Here is a 27,297-nt window from a genome sequence, read left to right on the forward strand (position 1 = left end):
AAAGCCTTGCCCAAGTTACTGGGTACTCCAGGGTGCCAGGCTGACTTGGGTTTCTGTAGGACTTACCCCATTGGCCTGTGGTAGCCTGGGTTGCTCTATGAATCTTCCCCATTGAATTTTGAGAGAATGTGTCTGTCCTTCTCAGCACAAGGGGGAATCATGGGAAGGTGCTGGAGGACTAGAAGCACTTCAGGCGGCTTAGCTTGTGTCCTCGCTCCAAAGTTTCCCAGCCCCTCATGAAAGTGAACCTGGGCTGAAACGCCCACCCACAGGCCACCCAGCCTGGGCTGAAAGTACTGCCAAGCTTGTGTGGGAGGTTTTCTTGTGTGGGCTGAATGGGGGGTTAGGAGCAAGTATGCAGATAGGAGCCCAGACCAACTCTGCAGTGGCGATCCTGCTCTTTGATTTATCACTAGATTTCTGCAGTAGGGATGTAAAATCCTGTTTAGTTAACTAGTTAAATGTTAAGTTTAACTGATACCAGGCGCGGGGGGGCTTCAGCCCAGCTGGGCCAGAGCATTCTCCCCCTCCTGCCGCAAGCAAGGGGTCCTCCAGCTCGGATGCTTCAGGCCCCACGTGGGGCTAGGAGCCAGCAACCTGATGTGGAGGCCCGAGGGGCTAGAGCAGAACTCTGCCTGCGTGCAGGGGGCTGCTCCCTGGGTACTGGGTAACCAGTTAACGGGTGACCCATTAACATCCCTATTCTGCAGTAACTGACTGTAAGACCACATCATAAATCATGCTCTCTTCCTAATCCCACCCTAATTGATAAGAAAAGATGCCAGTGCTAAATGGCTGATAAGGCCCTTAGCTATTGTATTGTTTGGTCTGTGCTCAGAGCCTTCTCAAAGAAGCAGTTGCCTATTTGAAGACACACAGTGCCTTTGGGTTGATTTCTGCTTTGCTGCCTGTGCAGCAAAACTCTGTCTTGAAATGTTTTTGGAAGTGAAGATTATTGGACAATGGTGTTAATTTTTTTCAGTGACCTTTTCTACATAAAGTAAAGCTTTTAAAAGGCCACGCCAAACAGGGCAGAGTGAAACACGTGTTTGTTCATGGCCTTTCTAATACGGCCTTGGCATGCTTTTCTCAACAACTAGACAGCTTCTGCTTTGTAACATGGTTGTGCAGCTTTCTCATTCTGCACCCTGACTTCTTCCCATATTGTGCGGTACACTGACTGATGTTTGTCCCCAGCTCACTGAAATGCCAAGTACCGTATATTTGAAATGAGGTCACCATACTTTGATCTATGCAGCATTAATGGGCAGGTGGTGGGGAATGCTTCGCATGTGTGATCGCTTTCCTTTAGCATCTTGTTGGGCTAAATGTTGTAATGAGAACCCAGTTGCACCTCTGCAAGTCAGTGGTGGTACTTCAATGCCTCCTCAAAATCAGGTGACTTTAAAAAAGTTCTAAATATGGATTTAGGAACCTAACTTCAATTGTGCACATTTCAAAGTGTTAGTTGAAGGGCCCCTGGGTGCTTTTCTTGGGCTTATAAAAACAGATGACTCTCTTTTCTAAGAGTAGTGATTTGTCATCTCTGTTCCTTGAGAAAAGCTGCTTTTCGCTAACGTTCCAGTATAGATGGCAAAGCAACATTGGAAGGAGAGGTAGCCTTGAAAAAATACGTATGCCTAGGAAAAGTAGATTTATTAATGAACAAGTTAAATAACATACCGTATATACTCGAGTATAAGTCGACCCGAATATAAGCCGAGGCACCTAATTTTACCCCCCAAAACTGGGAAAAAGTTTTGACTCGAGTATAAGCCTAGGGTAGGAAATGAGGCAGCTACTGGTAAATGTAAAAAATGAAGATAGATACCGGGTCTAGCCCCGGAAGTCGGGGCGAAAGCTGCTCCGGTGCCCCTGGTCTGCTGGAGACCGTCTCCAGCAGACCAGGGGCACCGGGCGGTTCCCGCGCTTCTGAGGCTTTGCCAGAGCAAAGCCTCAGAGGCGCGGGACCCCCGCGGCTGCGGCTTCAATCTGGGTGCCTGTGGTCTGCTGGGGACCGTCCCCAGCAGACCACAGGCTCCCGGACTGAAGCCGCAGCCGCGGGGGGGTCCCGCGCCTCTGAGGCTTTGCCAGAGCAAAGCCTCAGAGGCGCGGGGAACCGCCGCTGCTGCCGCTTCAATCTGGGTGCCTGTGGTCTGCTGGGGACCGTCCCCAGCAGACCACAGGCTCCCGGACTGAAGCCGCAGCCGCGGGGGGGGTCCCGCGCCTCTGAGGCTTTGCCCGCCTCAGTTCTCGAGATGCTGACTCGAGTATAAGCCGAGGGGGGCATTTTTCAGCACAAAAACTGTGCTGAAAAACTCGGCTTATACTCGAGTATATACGGTACATTGTTAGCCTTATAATCATAAGGCTGGTTAAATACTTCTGCCTGGGGTAGTACTTTTTCCTGGTTTCAGAATGGTGCTATAATCATACATTTAATTCAATTTGCTTTTTCCGTACTAGACTTACTAATAGGATTCCATTTGTTTCACCTGATGGTGTAAGGAGAGCTACCCATTGTGTGTGGTGAAAATTTGACTGTTATTTATAGGTAAATCCAATTATTAAGTTAGTTCATGTTTCCAATGGATTTTTTCCAAAGGTACAAAAATGTTCTAAATGGTTCTTTTGCATATTTTAGCAATCAAGCTCTGCTGTGTTACAAAAATATAGTTTCTGATTAATTTTTGGGTGAAAATTTAACTTTGTGAAAAGAACGGGCAGGTTTATTTGTATAGATTGATCTTAAATACCAGAGGGTAGGGCCATCAGAGCTCAATGAGCCAGCTCATAATTGCATTAGCGTGTAAATTTCCTGATGGCCTGGTTTCCTTTCCTGTTACACTGAGTGGGGAAAATTAAAGAGTGCTTTGGTCTTTTGTGCTCATGGATCAGGCAACTTCCTTTTTTGGAGCCTTTTTTACTGGCTTCTTGTTTGTGGAAAATGAGACATGGGTTAGGTCTGGTGTTTTTGTTTGTTCTGCCAAAAAAGCTGTAGTGCATTAAGCTCAGAATGTAAAAAATGTTCATTTGTTCTTTGCTGAGATCTATGTATAGCCCAAAGAACTCACATAATTAGTTTTACCAGATACAAATCATTGGGATGCACATATTTTAGATTTGGTATGGTAGGAGTTAGCCTATGATAACTTTACCTCCTCAGTTTATTTGAATATATTTTTTTAATTTTCAGTTAATTTAATAAACAATATGCAGTTTATTGATTGCATTCCACTTTGGAGTTGGCCATTAAGATGCTACATGAATTGTGCAGTGTGTCAAGAGGAATAAAATGAGCACTTGCCCTGACTACAAGTCCTTTTCTGAATCATCTAGTTATAGAATTTAGTAAACTGAGTTTCCCCTTGTTAACCTGTCAGTCTAACAGGGGAACTGACACTTCCTAACTGGTCCCTTTCCTTCTATGCAAGTCAACTTGAAGATCTCTTCAGAATCCCAGGAAAGTGGGAAATGAAGTAGAATTTCTTTGGCATCTCTTGGGTTCTTAAACAAAGCAAAATCCACGAGTAGTCCTGTAGAGACTACGAGTAGAGACTAACAGAAATACATGTAGAATCATGATCTTTCATGGGCAAAATCCACTTCTTCAGATGAGCTTGAGGAGGTGGGTTTTGCCCACAAAAGCTCATACTATATATCAGGGGTGGGGAATCTTAGGCCTGAGGGCTGTATGTGGCCCCTGGCTTGCCTAGATCTGGCCCCCGAGGCTCAAGGCTCCCCCCTAGCATTGGAGGACCCATGCTGACACTCCAGCACACACACCCTTGACCATCTTCCCATGGGACTGGAGCACACAAAATCTACTAGCCTGAGTCCCCAAGGCTATGGTATGCAAAAGAGGTATGTGGGGAGTGTCATGTCTTCTCAGTCGAAGGCCAAGTCAATGACGTTTTTGTTGTTGTTTGCTTCTCATTTATGTGCAGGGCCCAACTGATTTTTCTGTGGGTCAGTGGCCCCAGACCCAAAAAAGGTTCCCCACCCCTGAGAGAGAGAGAGCATAGTGAGCTTTATGTATTTATTTATATATAAAATTTATAAAAATAAATGTATGTATGTGTTTAAGGTTACAGACTAACATGGCTACCCCTCTGAGACTTTTAAAGCAAAATCCGAGCGTTCCTGGGGCTGCTTATATGAGTAAAGTTGTATGTGCTTGTAAGTGCTGCTATACTAAGCTAAGATGGGAAAATGCCATATGGGGAATTCTAAGGAGAAATGTCACTACAGTAGAGCGCCAGAGTTACAAACATTTTGGGAAGGGAGGCTGCTGGTAACTCTGAAATGTTCGTAACACTAAAAAAATGCTCTGGTTGTTCTTTCAAAAGTTTACGACTGAACATTGACTTAATACCATGCAGAAGAAAAATGCTGTTTTTCTGTGGTTTATGTTTAATACAGTACTGTACTGTGTTTGCTTTTAAAGCAGAGGTGTCTATGCTGTACCTGTCCAGTCCAGTCAGTTTGTGACTCTGGCATTTGTAACTCTGAAGTGCTACTATACTTCTAAGATCTCGGATCCTCCAGATCTCTCTGGGAAATTGATAGCCCTGATTGTTTCCCAGAAAATCTTAAAGAAGGTAACAATAACAAAAAAGTTATCCAAGATCACTTTTTACAGGGATCCTCAGGACCCCATTGTGTGAACACTTAACAAAAAGACAGTTCTAGCTTCAAAGAGCTTACATTCTAAATAACGTTCATTACAATTTTAGCATGTTTCGAGTGATCGCATAACCTCGTTCTACTCTGCAGCCCTTATCTGCCAAGCATATGAAGAAAAAGGAAATTAATACGATCTTGTAAAAAATTAAACCCACAAAACTCAAGCAGAGATTTGATTCCCCCCGCCCTGCGGGAGAAAATACTGAACACTCCACAAAGCCCACAGTGGATTTCAGCATTTCTGTCCATTTTATCTGAAAGTTGCAAAGGCGCTACAGCGCTGAGCAGCAGTATAAAACCCTAAGTTAAGCTGGCAAGTGAGGTGGGTTCTCTGGCCGTCTGCCAGCAGAGGAAACATGAAAGGACCCCGTGCACTGACTGACAAGTAGATTCATGACTGCCACCACTAGTCCTCCATACCCCCATTTTAAAAAATGCCCACTCTGGCTTTGCTTCAGTACAATTGGTACCTTATCCTTCAGCTACAGCAATGGTGGAGAGAGAGAGGGAGCATCCTGCACAGAGAGGAATTGAATAGAGAGAGAGTACAATACAAAGTGCTCCGTGTTTGGGTGACCATATGGCTATGAAGTACCTCTGCATTTAACATGTCTTTACCCTGGCATGTATTCCAAAAATGTGGATACAGTTGTTGTAGCCATGTTGGTCCCAGGATATTCGTGAGACAAGATGGGTGAAGTAATATCTCTTATTGAACCAGCTTCTGCTGCTCAGAGGGACACGCTTTCCAGCTGACCCAGAGCTCCTATGCAGATGGAGGAAGAGCTCTGTGTCACTTGGAAATTTCTCTCACCAACAGCAGTTGGTCCAAGAAAAGATACTTTCTCCATCGTGTCTCTCTGAGAAAAGGAGTCATCTGCAAATTCAATGAACAAAAAAAAAAAATTTTTTTTTGTCATGAGTCAAGTCTGGTCATGCCCGGTTATCGATGGCCATGTGCTTTTTTATTTCTTTTTTTCTTGGCACTGTGTTTCATTTGGGCATAGCTACAAATTATAATCCAGAGCTCTGCAAGGCTCAGTTTTACTCTGTCTCTACCTCTCCTCGCTATCCTCTTACCCAGAAGTAATTCTGTAATGATATCTCACTCCTCTTTGTGACTGCATGGGGAAAAGAGGAGTTACACACAAGAGCTTTTCACACAAACTGCTCCCCTACTGTGAAATGAAAGAGGAATCCAGGTGATGTGGGCAGGAGAAACCAGCTCCCTTTATCTCACCATCCAGCAAGCTCTTGCCATTGAGTTAGTTTCACTTTTCTGCCTTATTAAGAAGCTTCCAGGCCAACATTTTCTTTTTTCCAACAAGCAATGGGGGCAGAAGTGACATTTCTGAAACCTCTAACTGAATGTGACTTGCAGACAGAAGGAACTATGATCAGTGTGCAATGCAGAGGCAATTCTTTTGCCGGTAACCCAAGATAACAGTTCTACAGTTTGAGCACAAAACTTGGAGCACACTTTCCATTGCATTCTTTTCAAGAGAGATTATTTTAATAGCTCTTGGGGACTGGACATCTAGAAAACTGAATTTGAATTCTCTTCCTGGGTCTGCCTCTGATTTCCTGTATGAGCTTCAGCAAGTCAATTTGGCTCACGTTTTCAAGTGGCCACTAATTTTGCATACCCCTTTTTTTGTCAGGCACATAAGGCCTTGTTTTCTTTGGCGGGGGGGAGGGAGGAGGAGGATCAAGCAGCTGTACCTGCAGTGGAAGTCAATATGGGAGGTCAAGCACTTAAAGCTTTCAGAAAATATTGACTCTCCATTCTTTGTAAAATGGAGACTGTATTGGGTATCTGTGAGGCTTGGTTAGTGCAAATGTGCTTTGAGATCCTTATGTGACGGGTCTATAGACGTGCAAAGTGGCAGTATGTCTGTTTGAATAAGAAGTACAGATGTGCTGTTGATCCTCTTAAAATCTTCTCTCCTGACCCTTCTCTGTCAAGGATGGCTGGGCACAGGCATGGCAGCTCTTCATGAAGATCGTTATGCTTGTTAACCAAGTGTGAATACAAGTGAGAGAGAGATTCTGAGCCAGGCGGAATACCTAGATCTAAAATCAGGTTAGCTGCTACCTGCTGTGGGCTAGCCTATGACAGACCTGAATGTGACTGCGTGATGTAAAGGACCAGCAGCAAGCAGAGAGCCGGACCACTGGGAAGGCTAACTCTGCTCTTTCTGTGCCTCCCTGGGTGCTTTGGACCCCAAGATGGCAGGGATGAGGTAAGCCAGGGACCCTGGGCCTTTTTCTGCCACGTTGGCCTGACCAGCAGCCTAGGGAGAGATTGTCCCCTCAGGACTGCTCACATGGCAGTCAGCTTTGCACTGCCTCCTACAGAGGACTGCAAGTCAATGAGACACATTTCCCCTATCCTGGAGAAGTCTCTCTCAAATCCCTGCCATCCTGTTCTGGTTAGGGTCTTAATCTGCAAGGCAGATGGGTCAGAGACCAAAGTGCTGTGGCGTGATAGCTGTTGATGTGAGAGAGGAGAGCAAAATCGGAGAGGTGAGACTGCTCTGGCACGGAGATCCACCCTCCGCTGCCAGTGTGTAGCCCGACGCTAAGGGATCTCACACAAAGAGGAATGCTGAGCTGGTTTATGATGAGGCTTTCAATACTGTACACCGCTGAGCTGGCTGGAATCAGAGGCCCTGAATAGAAGTCAACACCCACAGAAAGGGCTCAGTGAGTCATCTCAGCTGGTGTAAATCTGTGTGGCTTACACTAGATGAAACACCAAATACTGTGAGACTTGGGAGGCGGGCAGTCACAAGAGCCAGGAGGCTGTCTCTTAGATGTGTGGAGCCTGGCTCATTGGGTGGTGGGGGCAACCGTGGGGGGGGGGAGGGGAGAGAGAGAGACTGCTCTCCAGTTTCACAAGGATTTTTGTTGGTGGCACTTGAGCAAGAAAGGTCTGCTGACCTCTCTGGGGTTGCTGCTGTGCTCAGGGTTACCCAGGTGAGCAGTCCTGCTGCTGCATTTGCAAAGAGGCATTTTGTGAAGAAGGGGAGGGGCATAGCTGGGCATCTCAAAGGATTCAGTCAGTCCTCTGGGCCTGACACCTGAGCTGAGAATGTAACAAAATGCTGTGTGCTCGCCTGAGGCTGCCAGGTCTGAAGGCGCAGATCTCAGTGAGAAAATACATTGTGGCCTGGACTCAGCTTGAAGTGTCCCCCTTCCCTGTCAGGAGCGTGGCCCATGCCAGTTGGAAATGAAACTCGTAGGAAACGCCCTGGAGGCAGATTGTAGGCATGTGGAAGTGCCAAAGGCACGGGGGATCTCAGGCTTTGTTGTACTGCAACCCCCTTCTGACAACAAGAAATTCTACCCGACCCCAGGAGAGGGGACTGAAGCCTGAGCAAGGAGGGCAAAGCCCAAGGGCTTCTGCCCCAGAGGATGGGAGGCCTTTAACGGGAAACCTGCCACTGGAAACCTGCCACCCCTTCAGGCTTTGACCTTGGCCCAGGGTAGCTGAGGCACAAGCTTTAGCTTCTCTCCCCCACGCTCCCAGACTTTTGCAAGTCTGATGCCAGTACTGGCATCCCCATTAAAACAGGTCCTGATCCAAAATTGGGGAACTGCTGATAGGGTACTGACAACCCCATTGTGCAGTCAAACAGAAGCCTAGAGTAAAAAACCGAGCATGCTCAAAAGCTGCTGCAGGCTCTGAGTACATTGCAGGGATATCATTATAGAGTGGGCGAGAGGAATTGGTCTGTGCGTGCACAGAAACTTGTCTAGCAAAGGGAGGGGAGGGAGTGTAATGGGGTGACTGTATGCAGGCATTTGAAAGGTTAGCAAACAAACCAATTTATGCCAGTTTCACTGGATAAATGTTGACATTTCTATGTGACAACAGGAGGCTTAATCAAAAACTTGCAACTCTGCAAAAAGATAAAGCCAAATCTATGAAGGAAAGTGTCTGTCTGTCTTACTTATTTTATACTTGATTCAAATCACAGCTCTTGCCATGTTTGTATGCTGAGCAGCAAGTAGGGTTTGTTTGTTTTTTAATGGCAAACAGTCCATTTTTGTAATTCTCAAGGCAGCAAAGTTAACCCATATAAATTCGAGCATATGGCTGTCTGCTGTAATGGGCACCTTATAAATGTGGGGACCATGGTTATGCTAAAAAGGGTATTGAATGGAGCCACTTGAATTCATTCTAGATTAGTACAAATTAGCCTCTTCATTTAGTTGTTTTCACTTATATGGTAGTTCTTTGTGCATTGTTCCATTAATAAGAGAGGCTTAGGGGAAATACAGTACTATCAAATTTGAACATACTCCGTAGTAGTTAAAAAAGGCTTGATATAAAAAAATGTTTTGTACCTTTATGGATCGAAAGTTTAAGTAAAATGACAGCCATTCTTGTAGTGGGTTTGCTAAGGGGGAACTACGGGGATTAGTTGTGACCGCTCAGTTAGCTCAAGCGGTGCTTACTAGAGGGGGCTCTCTGGTTACATAAAAAGGCATTTTCAAAGTGTTGCTAGAAACGTTTGTTACTGTGTGTCAGCCATCCCATGAATGAGACTCTAGCTCCGGTAGGTGCTTCTGCAGACTGAAAGGGCATCTGACATCGGTAGAGAGGGGTTCTGACGGCTATGTAGGTCTCAGGCCATTTCAGGCTTTCTCGTTCAAAACCAACTTCTTCATTTTACAAGAGCTGCTCATAGTCTGCTGCCAGAAATAGACACCTCAGGAGTCACTTGACTGAGAGATTTTGTTCCAGACTTTTACCTCATGGATCCTCAGGTCTGCTGCTAATAAGGAGTTGTCTGGCTGTGTGAGGTTTTTAACAGGTGATTCAGCTACATCAAAGATCCATCTGCAAAACAGAGCATTCCTCCCTATCCTATGAATTGATGCTTCAACCTGAGGGATTGTTGAGTCTCAAAAAAAAGACTAAATGATTGCATTATTGTAGGGCTGTCACAATATTTTTTTTAAATTGTATTTACAAGATTTCAAAATCAAATTGACGAGTGTTAATTTCACTGGTACGCAATAATAGAATACCAATTTACATGTATCATAAATATTTTTGGATATTTTCCTATTTTTTCAATATATTAATTTCAACTCCAACAGAGCTGGAGAGAGGCGGAGCCTGGAGGAAGGGCTGGAGTAGGGGGCAGATCCTGTGTGGGGGAGGGTTGCCCTGGACACCACCACTGGGGAACTCAAGAGGCCTGCACTGGGGCCTGCGCTGCATATACCTTCTGTCTTACATACTTTTGACACCTGTTGCCCTATTAGCTGAGTACTTCACAATCTGTAATGTATTTCCCATGTTGTGTCCGTGCAACTGTACGCTGTTAAATATTAAAATTGGAAAAGGTACAGAGTAGAGATGTAAGCGACTAGTCACGTCCTTCCCCCTTCCCCCACCCCCTTGCTGCCTCTATCACAGAGAGGCAGCAAAGCAAGGGGAGCAGGAGCTGGTGCCTCCATGGGGGGTGGCCAGGGGAGATAGAGGCACAGCGGGAAATGATGCCAGCGGGGACTGAAGCAGTCTCCGTTCGCACCACTTCTGCTGCGATTCCACTGGGGCTCTTGTACATTTCAAAAGCAGAAGCCCCACGCTCCCTGACATCCCTAGTAGAGAGAAGGGCAACAAAAATTATTAAGCAGACGTAACAGCATCAATATGCGGAGAAATTAATAAGATTGGGACTTTCCATCTTGGAAGTGAGATTACAAAGTAGTTGATATGGCAGAGGTCTATAAAATCATAAATGGTGTGGAGAAAGTGAATAAAGCACTAATCACTCCTTCACTTAACACAAGAACCAGAAGTCACCCAATTAAATGAATGGGCAAGAGGTTTACAACAAACACAAGGAAGCTCTACTTCCCACATCACAGTATCAATCTCTCTGCCATTCTCACAGGGGTGTTGTGAATGGGGCTCAAAAAAAGAATTAGATTAAATTCATGGAAGTATCAGTCAAGATGGCCAGGAATACAACCCCACACTGGATCTCTGCCAGAAGTAGGCATGGCCGTTGGAAATACATCACTCAATGTTTGCCTCTTCCGTTCGTTTCCTCTGGGATATTTGGAATTGCTCGTTGTCGGAAGAGAGAATAGTGAGCTAGATAGACCATTGGTTTGACCCCGTACGGCCACTCTTATGTTCTTCTTGCAACATCCCTACAGATGGAGAACTAAAGTAACTTCCCTAAGGTCACAAAAGAAGTGTGGTGCAGACCAGGGAATTGAAGAATCAGGCCAGTATCCCCCACCAGTGCACCACTCCTCCTCAGATTCAGTGCATACCAGTCGCGGGAGCTGGGACAATCTCTGCAAATTGACACTCTTGGATGATATCTCTCTGCTACCATACCTAGGCCTTGGGAAGCTGGTGGAGAGGAAGAGGCTTGGGGTTTAGGTTTTGTGACATTGTCGAGATTCCACTCCTGATGCCATGGCTACCACCATGCTACGGAGCCTCTTAATAAGAGTGATGGTTGTACAGCAGCTGCTGCTTATTAGCAACCTCTCCATTGCCAGCAAAAAGTTGCCTTTAGTTTCAATAAGCGCACATTATTCAGAAACCGTTGCAAGAGTAGCCCCTATCAGGATGGTTTATGTTGTTTTAACGTAGATGGATCCTCTGCCTCCCATCGGCCCGTTTTCCACAGATTCAGTCAGCGGGTGACAAGTACAGAAGTAGTTTCTGAATTACCCAGTTTACTGTGCTACTCTTTCAAGCTCTGCATTGGTTTGGACTCCTGTAGGATCCCCTCAGCATTGCTGCTGGATCAGATGGGTCATCTGCAGAGTGATTCAGGATCACAGCTTCCTGCTTCCTCCAGAGTTGCTCACTCAAGTGTTTCCTTCTAGCCTCTCGGATGGGAGCTGGGCTGGTGGGAGACCTACTTCGCAAGGCCCAGTGCAGCCCAAGCCAGATTAGATCAGTACCTGCACTCAGTTCCTGTTGCCTTGGGTATCTTTAGGCAAACCTCATGAAAACACCTTAAGTGAGACAGATGCCACAAATGGGTAAGATTGACTTTAAGGTCAACAAAGCATATCCCCAGGGTCCTTCCCTGGAGGAAGGTGTCTCCAAGAACCAGACCTTAGAAAGCAGAGGTTTGGTCCTGCAGGGTCTGTAAACCTCATTTCCCTCAAAGGGAGAGCCAGTCACAAAGAGATCTGGAAGGTGGAGGCACCTGAGACAGAAGCATTCTGAGGGTTAAGTCAATATTTAATTTAGATTTGAAATAATAAAAAGGCGCTCACCCATGACTCTAGGTATCCTAAACTCATTAAAAACACAGGGAATAAAATCCCAGCAGCATCGAAGTAATTTTAGCAGGCGCTCAGCCAGCCAGACGTTACGGACGCTCGTTTGCAGCCCTTCTGCGTTGTGGGAATTGTATTCTCAATCCTCTACTGAAGCCCTCTGATAGGTGTCTCTTGCAGCGTGCCTGGAAAATGACCACTTTCAGGCTACAGGCAGTCCTCGAGTTACGCAGATCCGACTTATGTCGGATCCATACTTACGAACGGGGCTTTTTCACCCCAGAGGATGCGGGCAGCGGGACCGCCCAGACGCGCCGCGGTCCCACCGCCCAGGTCCTCCGCGGATTTGCTCCGCGTCTCCCTGGTCTGCTGGGGGGGGGGGAGGAGGAGCAGCTAATGCCCCCCCCCCCCCCCCCCCCAGCAGACCAGGCTTTTCTCGCAGACGCCTGTGGTAGAGCAGCTGGAGCGCTGCCGGTTGGTCCCGCAACGCCGCTCCTCGGTGTTACTGGACCAACCCGGCAGCACCCCAGCTGCTCTGCCCCAGGCGTCCCCAAGTCAGCAGCTGCTGAAACTGACCAGCGGCTGACTACAGGAAGTCCGAGGCAGAGTTTCTCTGCCCCGGGCTTCCTGGAATCAGCCGCTGATCAGTTTCAGCAGCAGCTGACTTGGGGACACCTGGGGTGCTGCCGGGTTGGTCCCCACAGCGCTGAGGTGCGGCGCTGCGGGGATCTACCCGGCAGCGCCCCAGCTGCTCTGTCCCAGGCGTCCAGATTCAGCTGCTGTTGAAACTGATCAGTGGCTGATTCCAGGAAGCCTGGGGCAGAGAAACTCTGCCTCGGGCTTCCTGTAGTCAGCTGCTGGTCAGTTTCAGCAGCGGCTGAATCTGGACGCCAGTTCCGACTTACGTACAAATTCAACTTAAGTAGAAACCTACAGTCCCTATCTTGTACGTAACTGCCTGTATTTTGGATCAAGGCAGGGAACAAGTTCCAGATCCCATAGTACTCCCCATGGGCGCCTAGACAGCATAGCTTCTACTTCTGCTTTTCCTGTCCCGTCCCCTGGCATGCTTTAATTCAGCTCCGCAGTAACCACAAGGTCACCACACCTGCCCCACATACAGCCAGTGACATTTTGTGGAAGGAAAAAAGGCAACCCATTATTTATTTCTCAGCTGGTGTAAAACGTGGCACGTGGCTTGTGTCTTTCACAGTGCCTTTTCCTCTAACTACCTGACCCGTTGCTGATGTGCTCCCTGTGCCTCCCCCCACTCCCCCCCCACTTCAAGGCAAAACCAAAAAAAATGCTATTTATGCTGTCTGCAGGTGCCTGGGAAGCTAATGCTGACATTGTGGCTCAGTCTTTAAGTTAAATTGTGCTGTTTTGCATGGAGGCCTGGTGTTTTTTTTAAAGAGCTCTCTGTGTGAATGGACTGGAGGGTGGCCTGTTTCTTTTCTTAAACCAGCTCTTTCAGTCCATGACATCACAGTTCTGTAAAAACAAACAAAAAACACAGGGAAGGAATTTGAGTAGTTGAGGAGGGTGGGGTGTGTGTGTGGGGGGGGGGGGGGGGGCGGGGAAAGACATTTTCTTGCTTCAGCATTTACAGACACCAAAAGAAGTGGTGGCAGGGGAGGTAAGCTAAATGTTTCCTAACCTATGGGCTTGTGCCTTCATTAAGTCTTCCTGATTCAAAAGAGGGAGGTATACTTAAATCCCTGTCATGTGTAACACTGCTGGAATCTCTATTTTCACTCCTGCATAATCTAGGCGCATCCTGGCTAGTTCTTGTGACAGACAAGATGAGTTGAAGTATATGAATGTCTGCCTGACTTTGTTCTCTAACTGCTTGCAGATCTTTTCCAGTGACAAACGTTCTTATTCTTTGCACTTATGCTTAAGTAGTATAAACAATATTTCAGAAAACATCTTTGTAGAGATAGGAAGCATTTTTTCTAAAGAGCGTATTTAAAATATAGCTCATTCTTTTTTATTTGTTTGGTACCAAAGTAAATTGAAACCGCGTGGTGGATCGTGAGATTTAGCAGCAGACATATCACAGGTTTCTGCGAGCTGTGATGGTTCGATTGATATCTCTTGAATGCCCTGAGAGAGCCCGTAACTTTCTCTTCCAAGCGCTTAAGAAAAATGAGGATTTGGGGAGGGTGTTTCTAAAAACTCAGAGCATTATTACCCCATCCCCAACTTTGCTGTAGTATTCATGTGCTGCACTGGACTGTTTGTAAACAGCCTGCCTCTTTGGTGGTATTATGGGGCCAGGAGAGGCAGTTTTGGAAGGTGCAGCCTATTGGGTAATTTATTCAATAACTGCCCGGTCCAGATTGCTTTGTAGACTCCAGAATGGTGGGAAATGGAGAGGTACTGCTTTTGGCTTAATTTGAAGCCCTTCTAGAAACTGCTTTTACAATTATTTTCAGTTGAATATTGAACTGATTGAGACAGGAACGTGGTGAGACGGGATGTGAATGGTTGATAGCAAGCAGCACCCTTAACAGGTCATGTGTTCCAGTTAATTGTAACTGGTGGGGGCTGGAGCATCTTCCCGCCTGCCGTGGGCAGAGGGCTGCTCTGTCATCCAGAGCCAGAGCGCAACACAAGCAGAGACTGATCTGGATGGTAGGGTTGCCAGATGGTTTCAGAAAAAATACCGAAGCGCAAAGAAAAGGTCTCCAAGAGTTGTTAAGAGGGGGGAAAAAACAAAAACAAAAAAAACCCCAACATAAAACACAGCGTGGCCCCTTTAAGAAACGCATGGTGAGGCTTTTTGGCCTTAACAGGCGGCCACCTGCCATCTGGCAACCCTACTTGATGGGCTGGAGTAGCCTCTACCTGCAGCAGAGTGGGGGAAGCTCCAACCTAGCCATGGCAGGATGGTACCATGGCTCCCCCACCCACACCCACTTTAATCGGTTAACTGGTAAAACGTAATGTTTAACCGGTTAACCAGCTAAATGGGACTTTGTTTCTGGTGGTGACAGCTCTTCATTTAACAGTAGTGTTTGCAGTGATGGTCATTCCAATGCAAAGTGACCTACCCCACTCTTATTTTATTTGTTGCTGGAGGATCATATCTTAGTAGGGGGGAAAAAGAAAACTCTCAATTGCAGTTTGTAGTGACCACCTATCTGAGTCCTGTGGCACCTTGTAGACTAACAGATGTATTGGAAGCAAAATGCAGGACTATGTAGCACCTTAAAGACTAACAAGATGGTTTATTAGATGATGAGCTTTCGTGGGTCAGACCCACTTCCTCAGATCAAATGGTGGAAGAAAATAGTCACAACCATATATACCAAAGGATACAATTAAAAAAAATGAACAAATATGAAAAGGACAAATCACATTTCAGAACAGAAGGGGAATGCGGGGGGGAGGGGGGGAGTAAGTGTCTGTGAGTTAATGATATTAGAGGTGGGGAAAGGTAGATGTCTGTGAGCTAATGGTATTAGAGGTGATAATTGGGGAAGCTATCTTTGTAATGGATAAGGTAGTTGGGGTCTTTGTTCAATCCCCCCCGGAGAGTGTCGAATTTTAGCATGAATGACAGTTCAGAGGATTCCCTTTCAAGTGCAGATGTAAAATGTCTTTGTAGCAGAATGCAGGTAGTTAAGTCGTTGAGACAGTGTCCTTTCTGGTTGAAATGGCAAGAAATAGTTTTTTTCTTTGTGATCCTGTCTGATATCTGTTTTGTGGGCATTAATCCTTTGGCGAAGTGTCTGAGACGTTTGTCCAATGTACATAGCAGATGGACACTTTCGGCACATGATAGCATAAATTATATTTCTGGATGAGCAGGAATATGTGTTCTTGATCTTATAACTCACTTGGTTAGGTCCAATAATGGTATCAGCAGAATGAATATATGGACAAAGCTGGCAATGGGGTTTGTTGCAAGGGAAGGTACCAGGGTTGGTATTAGTGTGGTATGTCCTGTGGTTGTTGGTAAGAATCATCTTGAGGTTAGGTGGTTGTCTATAGGAGACTATTGGTCTGTTTCCCAGAGCCACTTGGAGTTTGGTATCCTGTCCCAGTATAGGCTGTAGTTTATTGATAATGTGTTGGACAGGTTTAAGTTGGGGGTTGTAGGTGATGACGAGTGGTGTTCTATTGGAGCATAAGCTTTCCTGGGCAAAGACCCACTTTGTCAGATGCATGTCTAGTGAAGTGGGTCTTTGCCCACAAAAGCTTATGCTCCAATACATCTGTTAGTCTAGGTGCCACAGGTCTCCTTGTCGCTTTTGCAGATCCAGACTAACACAGATACTTGACAGCTATCTGAGACAGGAGAGTTCACGCCATTCAAGCTTTGTTCACTTCATAACATTGGTCTGAATTTTTTCTCCACTCTTACGTGAATTCTTTGCTTTGTTGCAAAAGCAAGTAAGGAACTGCCTTAATGAAATACCTTGATGGAGTCCATATGTGTGACAGGTAAGTTCATCAGGGGCTCTTCAGCAGGAAAAGGAGTGTATCTTTGTGTGTGTGTCTGTGTCTGTGTTGGCTGTGGGAAATGAGAATGGGTTGTGAGAGAGCTCATCTTATTCATTAGGATTTCTCAGCAACCTCTTGATCCAACAAAGAGCAGAGAAAATCCCCAGTTTTATTCCCAGTTAAATATCCCCCAGGGGAGTATTCTAGATAAGTGTTTCTCAACCTTTTTTTATAAAGTACTCCCTTTTCAAAAAAACCTAAAATTGGTAAGTACCCCAATACCTACAATTTTCGGAGACACACAATTTTTTTCCTACCATTGAAACACATTTGTTTAAACAATTTAATCGCAGCCAGGTGGGGGATGAAATTTTTGGGTGTGAAAAGTACAAAAATTTAAAAAGTGCTGTAAAACTTAAAACAAAAATTTAGTTTTCTCCAAATTTCAGTTGTTGACATACTCCCCAGACTTTTCTCAAATACCCCTAAGGGTACGCATACCATTGGTTGAGAGACACAGTGCTAGATGACTAATGTTTAGGGTGTGGTCTGACCACAACTTAGAATCTGTAGATGGAGCTGCTAACTGCTTATGAGGCTAGGCTCACATGGTAAGTCATACATAGACTAAGCCTGGAGACAGCAGTGGTAGCCACATATGGAGCATTTTCCAACATCCTGTCATGCCATTCCTAACAAGAAACTGTAGGCATTTGGTTTATTAACCGCCTCTCTCAAATGTGTGGCTCCTGACTTCGTTTTCTTTAAAACGCTTTTAAGATTTTTGTTTATTTAATTATTTTTTTACCAGTATGTCAAAAGCTGCTAGTTCTTTTGGCCCCATCCCACTCCTTTAGCATGGCAGTGTTTCTCAGTTCATCAGTGTGTGTTTCTGAATGGATATTTTTATATGCAGTGAGAGAAAGGATGTGGTTAAGATTTTAAAAGGCATCTTGGGGAATTAGACACACATCTTCTGTTAAAATTAAGACCAGTCTTAGTCCCTTACATGGTTTTGTAAATCTATATTCTCTTATACTGATAAGATGTTCATGGAGACCACATTCTAAGAAATCAGTATTTTTATGTTAATTTATATCTGCATCCTTATAAAGTGAGCATATAGAAACACACGATATATTTTAAAGCATTTTATGACCAATGGCTTATAGTGTCAGTGCAATACAATATATATTCATCCATAAATAGCAATAACAATTCCTTGCTCTTATTCACTTCTTTCCATCGATAAATTTTAGAATGCTTTATGATGGCATTCAGGATCATTATCTCCATTTTACAGATAGAATCATAGAGTTGGAAGAGACTTCAGGAGGTCATCCTGCCCCAAGCAGGACCAATCCCAACTAAATCAACTCAGCCAGGGCTTTGTCAAGCCGAGACTTAAACACCTCTAGGGATGGTGATTCCACCACCTCCCTAGGTAACCCACTTCCCTAGGGAACCCATCCCAGTGCTTCACCACCCTTCTAGTGAAATAGTTTTTCCTAATGTCCAACCTAGACTTCCCCCACTGTAAGATGGGGAAATGGAAGCAGAAAGACATAAATTACTGGCCTATGGTCACCCAGCAGGCCAGTGGTAAAGCTAGGAATAGAACTCAGGTCTCCTGAGTCTAGTCCAACGCTTTCTCCACTTGGCCCTACAATAGGAAAGGGCAACCTAGGCTAGAGGGTGGGCTACCTGGGTGGCCCTCCCTCATCTCAGTGGGCCACAAGGTAGTTGTAACCAAGGTGGTCTCAGGGGATGAAATAGTTTTGCTAACTGCACTTGTGTACCTAGAATGTGCCGGGAGGAGGGGGAGGGGAGTGGAACCGTAGCAGCGCTTTGATTGGATGCAGAGGGAACGCACGGCTCTCAGTCACTGTTGTGTGCAGCCAGCAGCCACCTCACTTCCTGTGCCCTTGCTTTACGCACGTGTCACTATAGTAATATCGGTCGGAAAAAAACGACACAGACGGAAACCTGCAGAATCTGGCAACCCTGCCAGGTAAAGAAAATGAGTCGTGGGTCACACAGAGAACCCTGATGGGCTGCATGTGCCACAGGTTACCTACCACAGCCATATGACCTATGTATACAGGAGCCATGTTAAACACCAGTGCACTTTCCTGCAGAGATTATACTTTTAAAACAGTGGTTCTCGGCCAGGGCTATGCAGAAGTCTTCTGGGGGGAGAGGATACATCAGTTCATGTACATGTTTGCCAGTTTTACACCAGGCTGTGTAAAAAGCACTAGTGAAGTCAGTATGCACTCAAATTTCATACAGCGACTTGTTTGTACTGTTCTACATACTGTACACTGGCATGAAAGTACAATATATTACAGTCGATGTATAAGTATATGGTAAAAATGAGAGAGCAAACCATTTTTAGTAATAGTGTGATGTGATGCTTTTGCTTTGTCTGATTTGATGTGGAAGTATTTTTTAAGTGAGGTGAAACTTGGGGTACCCAAGACATTTGCCTCCTGAAAAGGGTACGGTACTTCAGAACAGTGGCACTCAATCTTTCCAAAGTACCAAGCTAAATCAATGAATCTGTATATAGCAACAAGAGTCATCATGAGTGGGTGAGGACACGTGTCACAAATAGTTTCGGTTTTATGGGTGTGTCACATTATTGAATTTTAAAGGTCATTGCTGCACCCATGGGGGGGAGGGTGTTTGCTCCAAAAGTTGATACAAAGGGGGCCATGTGAGGTGTCACATGAAAGCTTATGTTCCACTGATTCTGTATATGCTATTCATGTACGTGTGCAATATCTGTATGTGCAGTTATAAATATGTACTCTGGGTGGATTCTGGAAAATTCTCTGTCTGATGCAGAGCAGTGTGCCAGGAATGTTCGTTCTATGGCTACGCTAATTAGTGAGGCTCCATGGACAATAGATCTCTAAGTGCCAGAGACACACCTGAAGGAATGTGTCTGGCTACCTACAAACCAGCCAGGGCATAATGGCTGCCAGCATGTAAAACAAGGATAGATCCCTGAAGCATGTGACCTGCCTCTGGAAGAGGCCGGGAGAGGTATATAAGTGCCATGTGGCAATCTCCATCTTGTCTTGAGTTCAGCTCCTGATCCTAGATGCAGCCTTGCAGGGAAGGACCGTGGACCCATCCTGACACAGGATGTACATCAGAGACTTTTTAAGATAGCAGTTTATAACATCTCTGCTAAGAGCCTGTATTGAGAACTGGGTGATTCGATGCATGTAATGTATTTTCTTTAACAACGTCCCTGCAGATGGACTGCTGCCACCCTGCAAAGAGACAGCAATGCATGGCAGCAGGCAGGAGCCGATTTGTGTAGGGAGCCATTTTTTATCTCTTCTGATAGAGGCAGCAGCACCAGGTGGCGGGGGGCTCTCTGGGAGCAGGACTGGGAGCACACTTGCTGCTGGCCCCGTCCCCAGGTACTATCGAATAAATACAAGATTTCTATTGGCATTTGTATTATGTTTTGTAATTAAATGGCCTAAAAATGACCACTGTGTGCTCCGCTCTGTGTTTCTGGAAAAAATGGATTGGGGAAAAGCTGTTCTGTTTGGTTGATTTTTTTTGAGAGAGTGGCACTTAGCAAGCCCTGAAAGGGTGACTCTTCTCCCTTCTCGTCCGAGCAGTACACTTAGGGGTGGAACTCGGTTATGCCTTTGAGCGCTATCGCTGCTGTTTCTTTCCATTCCATGTGACATAAAGCCAAAGCTTGCTGAATTTCATCTAAATTACGCTTTCTCCTTCTTAGTGTCCCCTCATTGTCTGCTTTGCCTGATTCTGGAGTTAATACAGCCTTAAATCTGTCTGCTGTGCAGCTGAATACCACATGATGTCATCTTAAGGCATCATGTGCACCCAGCATGGTTGTAGGGAACTTTGGGGGCTTTTTCATGAAGTAGAAGTTTATTGGGGGAAATAGTGGTAATTCTTTCGAGTGTTCTCTGCATAGTTTCGTTCATGAGACCTGTTAGTTCGTGCAGCTCAGACAGTGAAACCTTCCCATAGCATTCTGGGCTCAACTGGACTAAACAAAGGCCATGTCTATAACATGTTCTGTGGTGGTTATAGTGTAGACTTAGCCTTAACCCCGTGGTCCCCAACACGGGCCCCCCGGGCGCGCGGCATGGGGGGGGCCCGCCCCCGGGCGCGCAAGTGTCCCCGCCCTCTGGCGCCCGCCGGGCAAATGGCCACGCCCCCTGGTGCCCAACAACCTCAAAAGGTTGGGGACCACTGCCTTAACCTTTTCTGCATCCGTGTTTATTAGAACACTCACCCGGCTCTCCTTACCCTGTATAAAAGTGTAAAAGGGTATGGCAGGGTGGGGAGGGCTCGCTGCCATCTCAGCTCCTTCCAGTTGCAGTAGTGGAGAGATTGTCACCATCATCAGATCCAGTTCCTTCTCTCAAACACTGGTCTATGCTAAAATTTAGATTGGCCCTGGTATGTCTCTCAGCGTGCGAAAGATTCACACCCTTCCACGCTATAGTCAAGCCAGCCTATCCCTTGATGCAGAAAAGGCTAAGGTGACAGAAGAATTCTTTCAACAACCTAACTAGTATCGCTCAGGAAGGTGGATTGCTAGCATCAATGGGAAAAAACCTTTTCTTCAGCATAGGAAGGGTCTACACTACAAACACCACAGCCCACTGTATAGACATAGCCTTAGGCTAGTCCAGTTTTATTGTCAGTGTTTGCAATATTAAGTTTGTTTAAAGGAAAGTTCTTATTTTTAGGAGAGTTAGTAGTTAAGACTTCAGTTCCAGCTACTGGTTCCATGCTGGATCTGAAACCTCAGAGACTTGGCTTCAAAAGGCATGTTTCTTATCCAGCATATGCCCAGACAAAATGCTTGCTGTGGCTTAGAGAGAGTCACTTGCCCTCCAGGTAATCTGTCTATAGCACAGTAATGTAGAAGAAATAGGCAGAGGCAAGTTCAATGTGATGGGCCTATCGTGTGCCTTGTGGCACAATCACGAATAGAGCTTCAGTCTCATGACACCCAATCTTCTACCCTAGCTACAAAGCCATCCTTATTCCCACAATGGATGACTAAGCAATCTTCACGGAACCAAAAAAATCTTTCTTTGGCATTTGCAAACAGAATGGTCTCTAGTTCCTAAGTCTTTCAAATGCGAGTGGGATCTCTGGGAAGAGTGGAGGAAACTGGAGCTCCATAAACAGTGCACACTGATCACCAGAGGTTGTCTCACTACTTTTGCGTGCAAATCCTTTTGAATTCTTAGGTAGAATCCTCCCCTCATCAGCCATCATTACAGTGTTAATACTACTGTGGGTATAAATAAATGTTATGGAATACAGACATGTAAAAGAAGGCAGCTTTGACTTTCTAATAACCCAGGCATTTAAGATACCTTACTACTATGGTGTCACCAGGTGTCCCCCAGTCTCGGGCAGTCACCCCAAGTTCGGTGTGCTCCCTAAGTTTCACACTTGACCGCCTGCTAGCGGCCCCTGTCGTATCTGCTGTCGGCCCGCGTTCCGACAGGCCGAGGGGACCGGGAAGGGGGCTCGGGCCCTCCCACACTCCGAGCCCTGACCCAGGGCCCTAAGACAGGGACGGTAGTCCCTGGATAGTGGAGGGGGACGAGTTTCCCCCAAACCCTCCACTCGTGGGGACCACGGCCCCGCCCTGGGTCGCTTCTTCCCGGCTCAGCCCGGGGTTTTCCCCAGCTTACCCCCGGTCTCCGTCCCCGCCGAGGGTTCGTGCCTCGAAGTCCCTCGGAGTCCTCCCGTCCCGGTGCGGGGTTGTCCTTCGCCTCGTTCCTCCTCCTCCAGCGGAGTCTCTCCTCCTTTTGGATTCCCCGCTGCCCTTGAAAGGAGGCCCCGCCCCCGACGTCTGCGTCCTCTCGCCCCGCCCCCCGGGCGCGCCCAGTGACGTCCTCCGGCCGCGCCGGAACGTCCTGGCGTCCGCTGGGCTGCCCCTCTTCAGCTCGGCCCCCCGAGCCTCGCTCCGCCGGATCTCCCCTGATCCCCTGCTCTCTCGGCGAGCCAAGCCCCGTCCCGGAGCCTGGCCCCGTGTACGGCGCCGTGGGGCGGGCCCCTGCTTCGCTCCCCCCGGGTCTGGGCTCCGTGCGGGGAGGCGCGGAAGCGGCGCCTGCCCCGTCCCAGCGGGGGAACGCAGAAGCGGCGCCTGCCTCGCTACGGCGGGGAAGCGCAGAAGCGGCGCCCGTCCCGCTACAGCGGGGGAGCGCAACCGCGGCGCCTGCCCCGTCACATATGGCAACTACAAATATACTAAGGACTTAATTGACATAAGTATATGACTACAAAAAAAGTTGTTTATAGGAAGTTACATCAGTGCACAAAAATAATTTGGTTGTGGATGTGTGGGTCAGTGTGCACCCCACACTATTTCACCTAAAGGGGGGATGTTAAAAAGATTGTATACGTGCTGTCATCCCCTCAGAGCTCGCCAGCTAAGCAAAGCTGGACCTGTGTGGAACTTAGCATAAGTAACCTATGGGGACAGGTGCTGCTCATTCAGGCTGTGTCCAGACTCAGGGGTTTTTTCGAAAAAAGTAGCCTTTTTTCGAAAAAACTTCACCTGCGTCTAGACTGCAGCCGCGTTCTTTCGAAATTAAATCGAAAGAATGCGGCTTTTCTTTCGATGGTGGTAAACCTAATTCCCCGAGGAAGAACGCCTTCTTTCGAAAGTGCTCTTTCGAAAGAAGGCGTTCTTGAAAGCAAACAGGCTTTTTAGAAAGAGAGCATCCAGACTCACTCGGTGCTTTCTTTCGAAAAAGCGGCTTGCTTTTTCGAAAGTTCCGCGTGCAGTCTAGACGTGCTCTTTCGAAAGAGGCTTGCAGTCTAGACATAGCCTCAGTGGGCAACATATTTTCCTCTTTGACTCCGTAGCACCACCTGGTGTTCAGGGCTGCCTCCTTACAAGTGCTCTTTTAAGCCCAGATCTTGCATCAGACCCATGAGGACTGGCCCCTGGTGTAGTCAGTGCCATTGGATTAAATAGACTCTGCATGAGTGTCAGTACTCAGCAGTGGATCCTGATGCAGGATTAGAGGCTGGGCAAAGAGAGGGGCCTTGCTCCCAATCATTAAAGATTCCGTGGCACGTTGTGGAAGCAGAATGTCGTCCCTGGTGCCACGGTCAGATGTGCACAGTGGGGAAACTGCGTTCTGTCTCTGAATTCCCCCGTCGCTTCGCTTGAGTGCAGCATCCATCATTTCCTGTCTAAATACACTGCAACTCTTTTACTGCAAGAGGAGGCTGAAATGCATTTAAGGAGAATGTGCCCCATGTAACATTTGTACGCCATTGTGATTTGGGATGAGGTGCTGTTTAAAGAGATGCCCCATCTCCTGCAATTTTTCTGCCTCATTTCAGCTCCAAGCAGATTTTACAGGCAAGTTACTATAAATAGGAATTTAGAATGGAAATGCCAATAGCTCTGTTAACAATAACAGTGTTGCCAGGTAGTAACCAATAGCCATCAGTGTGCAGTCTATTATAATTTTTTTTATGACCCTTGAGCTAATGTTATGTCTCCTACAGCATTTTGGATTACATCCTATCATCACATCCTGTACTGGCCCTTACACTTAGAGCAATAAAGATAAACAGGCAATAATACTAAATGACGTGTTAACGTTTTGACTTACTCAGAAATCAATGCAGAGGCAAAGCAGCATTGGAATTGGAATTTGAACTGATAAAAACATCCAAGAGAGCTGAGAAAAGCCCCGTTCCAAGCCAAAGCACTTTCCGACAGTTTCATGTGTTGCTAGAATTCGATTTCACGGTCAGGCTGGAAGAGGTGACAAGAATGAGCAAGAGAGCGGAGAATGAGAATTAATTTTGAATACAAGTTCTTGTGTCTCAAATCTCATCCTCGTCCTCTTTTGCATTTCTTTTGGGTTACTGGAGACTTCCATGTCCTTCAGTGATGTGTGAAACTTTGTTGCAGGGCTTCTCTAAGGCCCGAGGTTTCTGCCTGCCTGCAGAAAATGGGGAGGACTTATTAGGGTTGCCAGATGGTTTCAACAAAAATACTGGACACACTTGACATTCCATCACAATCTACATTCCATCTTATTTAGAAAATACCAGACATTTATATTTTCTCATTTATATTTTCTCAATTTGTTTCCCAAACAGACAGCTCAAATACTGGACTGTCCAGTTCAAAACAGGATACCTGGCAACCCTAGGACTTATGGCAGTAACAATACCACAGTTTCCTGAAAATGAAAGTTTAATCACAGCTTACTAGAATTTCAGATTTGCAGCTTGACTGTTTTGTTGAAGACGAATGAAAGAGAAAAGGAAAATCAAATGGGCTAAACTGAGATTTATCTACTGGCTCTGCTATCCAAGGAAACTCAGCCGCAAAGCCATGGGTGGTCTAGAGGTACTACAGGAATATATGGGTATCCTTTATGCATTAACAGACTGGTACCTGCCAACGTTCCCATTTTAGCTGGGACTATTAAATCTAGTCCTGGTAGCTAAGATCTGGGCTGGGATATGATTCTGTGTTGCCCTGCACCTTGTGCAGTGCATCACACCAGTGAACAGGGAGTAGAAATGCTACCAGATCAAAAGACTCATTATTTGGGTCCAGTTTGTGCAGGGTAATGGAAAGTGTTGGTTTCAGGCTGGCTGCTGATTTGTCTGATCAAAAAATGGTGCGGGGAAGAATTGGGGGAATTATATAGCTCCCCGTCTGCTTGGACTTACTGTGCTAAGGAGGCAAAACAGGCCGTTTCTTCCTTTCTCCTTACCCCCCTCCCTGAGCACTGTGAACGTTGTGCTGCTGCTTGGAGTGCTAGAGGCGCTTCCAGGAGCAAGCCATTCTATACGGCATCAGGAGCACCAGCCTGCCCTGGCCGCAGAGTCCCTTCTGCAGAGATCCAGAAATGGTGGGGAGGGGAGGTGACCGCAGCAGCAGCAGGAGAGATGGAGGTGAGTGGAAACAGGAGCAGAAGAGATGCAGCCAAGGAGAGCAGCATATAACACGAGGGCAGAAACCCAAATTCATGCCCCTTCCTCGCGGAGGGGAGAAGCCCTCAATTATCCCTCTACCTCAGGAACAGAGACAAGGAGAGATCCCTGAAAGGTGCCTGAGTGGTAGGAACTGGAGCTGTCATCTTTCCTGAGCACAGCAGGGTGGAGAACAATACTCAGCTTGGACATTTCACATCAGAGTGTCCTTCCAAACCCTCCTGAGCGCTGACTAAAGAGAAAAAACAACCAGGGATTGTCCTCTTCCACCCTGGATGGAAAAAGATCTTGGAATTTAAACTTCCACTGAGGGTGGGTGGAAGGACCTGGATTTAAGGGAGGCAGAGCTCTTGCAGTATTGTACAGCGGCAGCAATACTTGATCGGAGTCCTGATTCAGTACACATACTTACAATCCAGCATTTTGTTTTCTAAACCAGCAGTTACAATATTGTGGATTACCTTTAGATTCTCAAATAATACATTTTTGTACAAATCCACTTGTCTGTGTCGCTTTCTCTGGCCATCCAAGTCTTATGCAGGGATGAAAGTCCATGAATAAAATTACTTAGGTTTTTACAATGACTGCATGACACTCTTTAATTTACGAATGGTAGAAATGTACCGTACCTGTCCCCATAGCAATGATTACCACTAATCTGATAGTGTAACACATTCATGGACCGAACAAGTTTATATTTTTAGGATAAGAGAAAATAACTGGCTTAAAGGATCAAGTCACCTATTACCTGGAGAAAACTGTTTCCAATTTACGTACTTGCTGTAAGTGGGAGGTAATCTGTGTTGTTCAGAAAATAGAAACCTGGCTGTGCAACAGAAACTTTGGCTATTTGTCATTCAGGCCACATTTTACATTTAAGCCATGAAGAAAGGTTTTAAAAAAATCTTTCTCCAGTATAGACAGTTGAGTATTCAAAATATTTTTTTCTTTTTTTTGAGCCAGTGTTCTCCAGCTTTTATTTGTGACACCAGCAAAAGAAAATTACATTCTGCTTTGATAAAAGCATGTGTGATGCATGGGGAAGCAGGGAGTCTGAGGCTCAGACTGGAGCTAAGAGGAATATTGCTAAGCTGTTCACATGCTTTCCAAGCAAATGGGATCACGACACTTTCATTTTAATAGGCAAAAATCAGACATTAGAGGAATTGTTGAGCAGATTTCTTCAAGCATGCTTCCAAGATAGCAACCAGTTTATGCATTATGTGCTTTGCAAATCCTGTATATACATATTACTCAAAATTGGTTTCACTTTGTGAGGTGTTTTAGTGTTTTGTTTTGGGGGTGTTTAGGAAATATATTGTGTTTGCTGAGTGCTTAGAAGGCAAATAAATCTGTTCATGAAGGAAACCTGCCAATAAACTTTCTGGCCACCTGAACTGTGTCACTCAAGAATACTGTTAACTGATAGAAAATGCTACTTTGGGGGGAGGAGGGAGGCGGTCCAAATCTGGTGGGTTTTAGTGCTCAAAAAGAAGCTTCCACCACTGTATGAAAAGAATACATACAGCTTGTCCCTGCAACATAGCAGTAATGATTTCTATATTGTCATGTAGGAGATCAAGGTTTCATTCCACATGTAAGTGGCAAGAGTTGAGAATAGAATTGGATGAGTGAGAGTGTTTATAAAAGTGACCTTTATCCAAAGCTACTGCATTTAAAAAAAAATCCCATGAAAAAGAAAAAATCCCTTTCAAAAAGAAATGTAACTCTGTTTTCAACTAATGGAAAACTGAAGTGGGTTGCGCCCACCAAAGCTCATGATGCCATCTACATCTTTCGTTAGTCTTTAAGGTGCTACTAGTCTTATTTGCTGTTTAAGTTTTTCCTGTTTCAGACTAACTAGGCTACCTGTATGCAGCTTTTTATTTC

At 46.0% G+C, this 27,297-nt stretch overlaps 1 protein-coding gene across 17 annotated transcripts in view; it reads left to right on the forward strand.

Moving 5' to 3' along the window:
* The window catches only part of PALM2AKAP2 (PALM2 and AKAP2 fusion), a 356,683-nt gene that overhangs the window by 295,018 nt on the left and 34,368 nt on the right, over positions 1-27,297 (forward strand). Inside the window, exon 1 of one of the 17 annotated variants that reach the window (XM_025190529.2) lies at positions 13,576-13,594. The exons of the other annotated variants lie outside the window; for them this stretch is intronic. The gene's annotated coding sequence lies outside the window, so the exon portion shown is untranslated. Of the gene's footprint in view, positions 1-13,575; positions 13,595-27,297 lie in introns of those variants that run through there. 17 annotated transcript variants of the gene reach the window in all.

This window comes from Pelodiscus sinensis, chromosome 6 (genome assembly GCF_049634645.1).
Source record: "Pelodiscus sinensis isolate JC-2024 chromosome 6, ASM4963464v1, whole genome shotgun sequence".
Classification (NCBI taxonomy): Eukaryota; Metazoa; Chordata; order Testudines; family Trionychidae; genus Pelodiscus; species Pelodiscus sinensis.